Here is an 8,515-nt window from a genome sequence, read left to right as displayed (position 1 = left end):
TAATGTCAGATATAAGACAAGAAGGAAGGAAGGAAAATTATAATGGTTTTCAGATTATGTGACTGTAAAATTGGAGATCCTAATGGAATAAACCACTTATAAACTGCAAACGATTTTATTCATGGTATAAAATTAATATGCATAAATTAATGTTCATATAACAGGCAACAACCAAATAGAAGCTATAATGGAAGAAAAGATCTCATTTACACTAGCAACGAGAAAGGTAAATTGCCTAGGAATAAACTTCATAAGAAATGGGCAAAATTTATATGAAGAGGTGTTAGGTATAGGTGTTGGAAGCCTAAAAATAGCATCAGTTTCCCTTGTTAGATGCACTCACTTGAGATCAGGTAGGTGGGAGTTAGGAAACCATCCTGCTGTGGCTCCTGGCCTTGCTACTGGAGAAGAAGGGTGTGGTTTCTTTGCAGCAGCTAGTTCCTGTCTTTATTCTCAAGCTTCCTGGGTGTCAAGAAGCAGCAGTGGTTGTGGCAGCTTCCTGATCTAACTCTGAGATCCTAGGATCACAGGATAAGGTGTCCATTCTCCACATTCAGCCAGTGGCTGTGGCTCCAGCCCTGGCATGGATCAAGTAGCCTCAAAAGTTGCAGCTCCTGTGGTGTACCAGTTCAGCAAGCCTACAAGTGCTTTTCCAGCACTTCCCAGTCATTTGATAAGGTCTTAATTCCCTTTATTAAATCTCTTCCTGTGTAAAATACACAGAGTGATTTCTGTTTTCTATACTGAAACTGGTCTGACATATTTGATATTGGAAGTGGTTGCAGAAATCAGGCCCTCAAGATGGGAATCTGGGATTGGATCTGACCCGGCTAGGTTTGAAGATAATGGTGAACTTGCCACTAGAGGAAAATGGGATACTGCAAATCTAGGGCATGCAGTGGAAAAAGTTCTGTAATCACCTGTGGTTGCCTGGAATGAACAGTTTACTGAAGACGAGGAGGCTTCAGTGGCTGCCCTACTAGATAGCTATGATGGGAATGAGGGATTCAAGAACTTTTGGGATGGGTTGGCCTTTTCTGACTGTATTGGAGGGTTTAAAGAAAGAAAATGATATATTGTGAAAGTCCAAAGATACAGAAGTAAATTTAATTATGATAACAGTGACATTTAAAATCAGTTGGGGAAAGACGGATTATTTAGTAATTGAGGTTGGGCAAATGTGTAGCTATCAAGATATCAAAGTTGGATCCACTGTACTTAACTCACATCAAAACAAATTCCTGAAGGGTCAGATTTTTAAAGGAAAAAAGCAAAATCATGAAACATTAAGAAGAAATCATGGAAGGATTTTCAAAGTAATCTAAGAGAGGTGAAGTCCTTTCTAAGTCTAATATACCCAAAAGTAGTAAATAGTAAAACAAAAGCTGGATAAAAGTTGACCAATTAGAAATGAAAAAGGTCTGCATGGCCAAAAAACAAAACAAACAAAAAACCAACCCAACAAACAAAAAATAAATGAGTAAAACAGTGTAAGAAAAGTCAAAAGACATGACAAACTGAAAAAAAGTTTTGACATTCATTTCTAAGCAAAGGACCATTCTTACTATTACATAAAGTGTTTCTATATCCAGTAGAAAAGTGGACAAAATACATAAATAGATAATTCATGGCAAATGAAATACAAATGTGCTTTATCATTCATAATAAGAGAAATACAAATAAAAACATTTTTTCATTTATTAAATTGATCAGTTCCAGTTCTGGCTGAAATGGACTATGTCCACTGCAGCCTATGTCCACCACAGATGACTATTAAAACTTCTGGACAAAATATGAAAAAAAGGCTACCACAAGCTGGAGAAAGGGGTGAAAACTCCTGATTGCTTTTTCTTCTCCCCACTCTGTCCTGAGGCCAGTCCCAGTCACAGAGCTTCACTGCTATAGTACAGTGATGTGGATAACTAGACCCTGATAGAAAACCTGTCCCTCTGGTCAGAGGAAATGGGAAAAAGGACACTTGCTGTGCAGAGTATGGGGAGAATCCCTGTCGTTTTTTCTCTCTTTCCCCTCAATATTGTCCCAAGGTCAGCCCCAGTTGCACAGAGCAGCACAACAGATATAAAGTATGGCAGACTCCAGAAGAACCCAATATCTCTGGCCAGCAGAACTGGAAAAAGGGGGTTCTGGGTGCCAGAGATTATAAAGGAAATGCCCAAAAGGAGAGTGATGCAAAAGGGAATCCTTAATTCTGTGTAGTGGTTTGTTACACAGCAATAGCTAACTGATACAGGAATCCACGTCATTAACTGAAGTCTGCCCTTTGTGTTGTCCAACAGCTAATTTGTCATACTTAACACAAAGTTTTAATGTGCTAATTGTGGAGATGAAAGGAGACCATCTGTGTGAAACGCATTTTTAACATTTCCATTCAATCTTTTTTCCAATCCTCCCAGTCATATAAATATCAGAAGATGACATTATATGGAGGGACGGCCATAAATTCAAGGAAAGGAAGTTAGGGAGAGTGCAATTTAAAAACAAAAATGTACTGAGTAATCAATGTCTAAACCTGTTGAAGCTCATAAACAATTTGTCCAGATTTTCAGAAGAGAAAGAACATCTGGCCATACCCATGATGACCACAGGGGAACTGGCCAATAACGTTGTGAGCTGCTATGACAGGCATCTAGAAAGATCAACAAAGGGCCCCTCGCAAGTAATTAGGCTTCTGTGCCTTGCCCCTGGTCTCCCTGTCTCCTGTCTTGAGTCTGGAAGACACAGAGAAGGGGCAGAGGATGGAAAAGCAGACACGGCTTTTCTGGCGTTGTAGGACCTCGAGGCATCTGTCTGGACTGAACTGCGTGTATGGAAGGAGGAAGGGTTCATGCATTGTTTTCTTTCATTCCTTTGAGTTATTGCATGCCTACTGTGACTCTAACGCTGTTCTAGGCATTGGGGATGTATCAGTGGATAAAACAGACAAAAATCCCTGCCCTTGTGAAGCCTACATTCTAGGGAAAGACTGACAATAAATATAATAATATAAAACGTTAGAAGGTGATGAGTGCTGAGGAAAAAAGAAATATGCTAAGGTAAGATAGTGGGGTAGGGAGGAGAGCAGGTATTAAATAGGATGGTCAGAAAGGGCCTCACTGAGAAGGTGAGATTCGGTTCCCGCTTCCCGTGAGGGAAGGGAGGAAATAAATCATCTCCTTAATTAACGAAGAGCTTGCAAGGCATTGCGAAAACATTCCCAGGGCACAGATCCCAATGTGGGCGGGGGGAGGCTGTCTGGTGAGTTCTGGGCAGAACACGGAGACTAATGTAGCTAGGGCGGAGAAAAAGGGAGAGTAAGAGGTTTTCTGAGAGGTAGTGGGAGGCGGGGCTAGGAGACCCTATAGACCTCTGTAAGGTATTTGGCTTCATTGGATATGAAGTTTTAATAATATATTGGAATTGGGTTTTTCACTGCCTGAAAGTGAATTACAACTAAAATGAGACTTGTTCTTATATTTGAAAGTGACAAGAAAGTTGGATTCTGGACCTTAAGAGACGGAAAAGAGGAAAATGTGAACGGACATATTTCTTTGCAGGTCGCCCCCCCATACTCTCGGAATGACAGCCCAGCCCCGCGCGGCCCCGCCTCTCCACCGTGGTGCCGCCCCCACGCGGAGTGACAGCCCATAAGGCACGCCTCTTCCTTAGCAGTCTCCGCTCTCACTCCCGGCGACGGCCAGACTAGGCCAGTCTAGTTTCGCTAGGGCAGCCTGGTTTCTGCCGGGAGTGACTCACCGCTAGGCCCCTCCCCCGCCCGGTGGGACCCAGCGTTAAGTCCCGCCTCCCACACCGCGGCCCCGCCCCCGCCTGCGTGCGATCGCGTCTCGGCCCCGCCCTGCACGCCCGGCGCTCGGTGGTACCCGCCCGGCAGGCCGCTGACCGCCTCCTGCTGCGAGAGTCGCTCGCCCGGCCTGGGGGACTAGCAGGCTCTCGGCCCCGCCCCCGAAGACGTGGAGTGCTGTGGCGGCCGGTGAGTGGGGGAGGGGACCTCGGACCCCCTTGCTCTCTGCGGCGCAGAGCCTGGGTCAGTGCAGGTGGTTGAGTCCGGGCTGTTGGGCGGCGGCGCGACGCTTCCAGGGACTCCTCCCGGCCGCCGCCCTTCCTTTCCGGGGTACCTCCCGGGGTTGGCAATCCCGGGAATGGGAAAGTAGGAATGGGAGGGACGCCGAGGTTGGGTGTCGTTCGGGTGGGAGTGGCAGTCGCAGGTGGAAGCTGCAGAGGGCCGAGGTTGGTCTGAGGGTGGAGGGTTGATAGAAGAAACGTGGTGAAGCTGAAATCTGGTGGCTGGTGGAGTCAGGATGCGAGGGCTTGGGGGGCTCCAGAGCAACGGGGAATGAGTTGAGTGGGGGTGGAGGAGTCGGTGAAGCCTAGTGAAGGGCATTTGAGGGAAGAACCAGCTCACGGGGCCCCATGATTCACGCTTCCCCGACTGTCCGGAGAGCCTGGAGCTTCGGGTATCTCGGCACGGGCGTGACCCGAGTGAGCTTGCGGGGTTGTGCTCTCACATCGGGGTGATCGGGTTTCCAGGCTTTCGACTGGGGCACACAGTACAGCTTAAGTATTAGATGAAAGTCAGGGGCAATGCCTGGGACACCTGAGAAACGTGGCAGGAAGGGGTGCGTCTCCTATGGAATGCTTCTAATTTCCCTGGAGCCTTGGCAGCGCCTACGTTGGTGCGGCGCTGTCTTATGTGAAACCCTATTCCGGCAGCTCAGACGGTGTATGGAGGTCCCGCACAAAGTTCAGAGTTGAGGTTTTTATTCAGACTCAAAAGCAGTCGTATCACATTCCCTTAAATCCTGCGGAGTTTTAATTTTAAAAATATCTAATCCTGTGGGGTTTTTTTAAAAAATAAATCTTTCTTATCTGGCTACTTCGAATTTTAAAGTCACACCGAGCTAGAGAACTAGATGTTTTCTAAGAGCCCATTCTGTGAGTATGATAAACAGTTTTAAATTAGCTGTGGAAAGTAGATCGTATCTCTTCTGACCAGTTATTGCTGAAAGAATTGTAGAATTGCAGATGAAGAATGAAATTGAAAAGATTTAAACTAATTGAAAGGGATAGAAAAGTCCTGGTAAATTGGAGACTGTGTGTGCTTAAAAAAACAAAAAACAAACTCAGTGAAACTTTTTTTCACTGTAAGAGAACTTGGAAGATAGAGAGAAGTATAAGAATGAAAATGAAAACTCCGTGTAATTTCACCAACCCTAACATTTTTGTGCAATTCTTCTTAATTTTTTTTGTATTTTTTTGTGTATCTAAATGTACATATTACATAGTTGGGGTCATATTGTTGTATTACTTTGTATTTTGCTTTTTTTCCCTTTGTATTTTTAGCATTTTCCTGGATCATTAAAAATTCTCCCTAAACATCTTTTTAAATGGTGGTATGTTCATCATGTGAATTCATTCTTTTATCACAATTAGCACTTCAGCTGTGTGCCAGGTCCTGTGCTTGGGGAGGAGATTCATTGTTGCTCTAGGTTTTCAGATATTATTCCAGCTCAAATAAGCAAAATCTTGGCAGTGTCTGGGGTACCGAGTGTAGAAAGAGAGTATGAGTGCAGCATCTAATTAGGCCTGGACCTGGGCTGCTGTGGCGAGGCTGTCTTCATTGTGTCGTGGCTCATCTCTCCTACACCTTCCTGTGGAGTCCTGAGGCCACGAGGTTCCTAGGTATGTTCCTCAGGGAATGGGCCTCACCATCTCCCCTACATTGTGGGTGTCACTGAGAAGCTCTTTAGTGAGGGTGCATGTGTGCAGTGCTGATGTTTCATTCTCAGATCTGCCCTCATCTTAGGTGACTCTGAGAGACAGCTGCCCTAGGTCTCAAGGAGAACTGTCCCACAATTGCTCTCGTAATTAACTGCCTCTAAGTTGTCTTACACCTTAGAGAGGGCCTCTGGAGGGGTCCTGTCCCTTCTAGCACTTGCCATTAAAATTGCAAGTTTTCTCCTAGGAAATCCCGCTCATCTTCCTCCTTGATCAGTGTGGCCCTTCATTTTTCTCTCACCGATGTGTTCCTATTCTGCCTTATAACTGAGAGTAATTTTGTCATTTTGCATTGTGTTTCTCCTTGAGTCTGAAATAAGGTGATTCCTAAAGACAGCCTTATGCATTTACTTATTAGTCTTTGAATTTATGATAATTCCATTGATGTTTTTTCTTTACCCAAACTCAGGAAGAGAATAAAAGGTCCATTATTCTTTTTTTCTTTTCTTTTTGTGGTACGCGGGCCTCTCACCGCTGTGGCCTCTCCCGCTGCGGAGCACAGGCTCCGGACGCGCAGGCTCAGCGGCCATGGCTCACGGGCCCAGCTGCTCCGCGGCACGTGGGATCTTCCCTGACCGGGGCACGAACCCTCGTCTCCTGCATGGGCAGGCGGACTCTCAACCACTGCGCCACCAGGGAAGCCCCATTATTCTTTTTTTGAACCGTGATAAAATATGTGAACCACCCCCCTCCATGGTTGAACTCCCAGTGAGTTTCTTTTCATATGTGCATTTCAACCACCAAGGTCAGGATTTAACTCTTTTTTTTTAATTTTTTTTTAATTTTTTTTATTTTTTTTTATTTATTAGTTTCTGCTTTATAACAAAGTGAATCAGTCATACATATACATCTGTTCCCACATCCCTTCCCTCATGCATCTCCCTCCCTCCCACCCTCCCCATCCCACCCCTCCAGGCAGTCACAAAGCACCGAGCTGATCTCCCTATGCTCTGCGGCTGCTTCCCACTAGCTATCTACCTTACGTTTGGTAGTGTATATATGTCCATGCCTCTCTTTCGCTTTGTCACAGCTTACCCTTCCCCCTCCCCATATCCTCAAGTCCATTCTCAAGTAGGTCTGTGTCTTTATTCCCGTTTTACCCCTAGGTTCTTCATGACATTTTTTTTTTTAATTCCGTATATATGTGTTAGCATACGGTATTTGTCTTTCTCTTTCTGACTTACTTCACTCTGTATGACAGACTCTAGGTCTATCCACCTCATTACAAATAGCTCAGTTTCGTTTCTTTTTATGGCTGAGTAATATTCCATTGTATATATGTGCCACATCTTCTTTATCCATTCATCCGATGATGGACACTTAGGTTGTTTCCAGCTGCGGGCTATTGTGAATAGAGCTGCAATGAACATTTTGGTACATGTCTCTTTTTGAATTATGGTTTTCTCAGGGTATATGCCTAGTAGTGGGATTGCTGGGTCATATGGTAGTTCTATTTTTAGTTTTTTAAGGAACCTCCATACTGTTCTCCATAGTGGCTGTACCAATTCACATTCCCACCAGCAGTGCGAGAGTGTTCCCTTTTCTCCACACCCTCTCCAGCATTTATTGTTTCTAGATTTCTTGATGATGGCCATTCTGACTGGTGTGAGATGATATCTCATTGTAGTTTTGATTTGCATTTCTCTAATGATTAATGATGTTGAGCATTCTTTCATGTGTTTGTTGGCAGTCTGTATATCTTCTTTGGAGAAATGCCTATTTAAGTCTTCTGCCCATTTTTGGATTCAATAAGTGGTGCTGGGAAAACTGGACAGGGACATGTAAAAGTTTGAGATTAGATCATTCCCTAACACCATACACAAAAATAAGCTCAAAATGGATTAAAGACTTAAATGTAAGGCCAGAAACTATCAAACTCTTAGAGGAAAACATAGGTAGAACACTCTATGACATAAATCACAGCAAGATCCTTTTGGACCCACCTCCTAGAGAAATGGAAATAAAAACAAAGATAAACAAATGGGACCTAATGAAACTTCAAAGCTTTTGCACAGCAAAGGAAACCATAAACAAGACCAAAAGACAACCCTCAGAATGGGAGAAAATATTTGCAAATGAAGCAACTGACAAAGGATTAATCTCCAAAATTTATAAACAGCTCATGCAGCTCAATAGGATTTAACTCTTACTATAGGCAGGTGATTCCAATAGCTAATGTAAGAGCCACAGGAATCCAGTTCCTTTGTAGGTCTCCTTTAGCCCTGTGTGCAGCTCAATACGTGATTAAGAACAGAGTTTGAGATGGCTATCTACTGACCCTGTGCCCAGAGCATATGGAACCTAGCTGCTCTGTGCTTTACAGTTATTCCTGGCTGCTGACCTGGCTGACAGTCTGGATAAAAGGGGAAAATTGGCTGTGGAAGCACAAATCATTCTACTCTCTAGTGCCCAGGAAGTCTGTGTGTTGAATCATTGCTTGTTTTCAGATCAGCCCCAACAGGAACCGTGAGGCCCTCTGCTGTGTCCACGCTTAAAGTCCTCATGTCCTCCCAGGTGGTATTTTGGTCCCATGTACTAGTCTAGTGTGCATGGTAATGGTGGAGCCAGCCTCTGTTAAGACCCTCTGGTGAAAGTGGATTGCAGAACTCAGGTTAGCCCATGCTGCCATGAGGCTTCTTATTTTCACCTTACACTTGGTATTCATTGCCGTTGGGCCTGCCAAAGTGAAGAGGTGGGATTGGAGCAGGCCTGGATCGCGCTG

At 44.5% G+C, this 8,515-nt stretch overlaps 1 protein-coding gene across 1 annotated transcript in view; it reads left to right on the top strand.

Annotated features, from left to right (window-relative positions):
* The first annotated feature begins 3,861 nt into the window (after nt 1–3,861).
* Nucleotides 3,862–8,515, top strand: part of ANO10 (anoctamin 10) — a 242,559-nt gene continuing 237,905 nt past the window's right edge. The window contains exon 1 of the mRNA XM_081246957.1: nt 3,862–3,988. The gene's annotated coding sequence lies outside the window, so the exon portion shown is untranslated. The remainder of the gene's footprint in view (nt 3,989–8,515) is intronic.

This window comes from Mesoplodon bidens (genome assembly GCF_964165515.1).
Source record: "Mesoplodon bidens genome assembly, chromosome: 10".
Taxonomy (NCBI): Eukaryota; Metazoa; Chordata; class Mammalia; order Artiodactyla; family Ziphiidae; genus Mesoplodon; species Mesoplodon bidens.
This window is presented reverse-complemented; position numbering and strand designations above follow the sequence as displayed.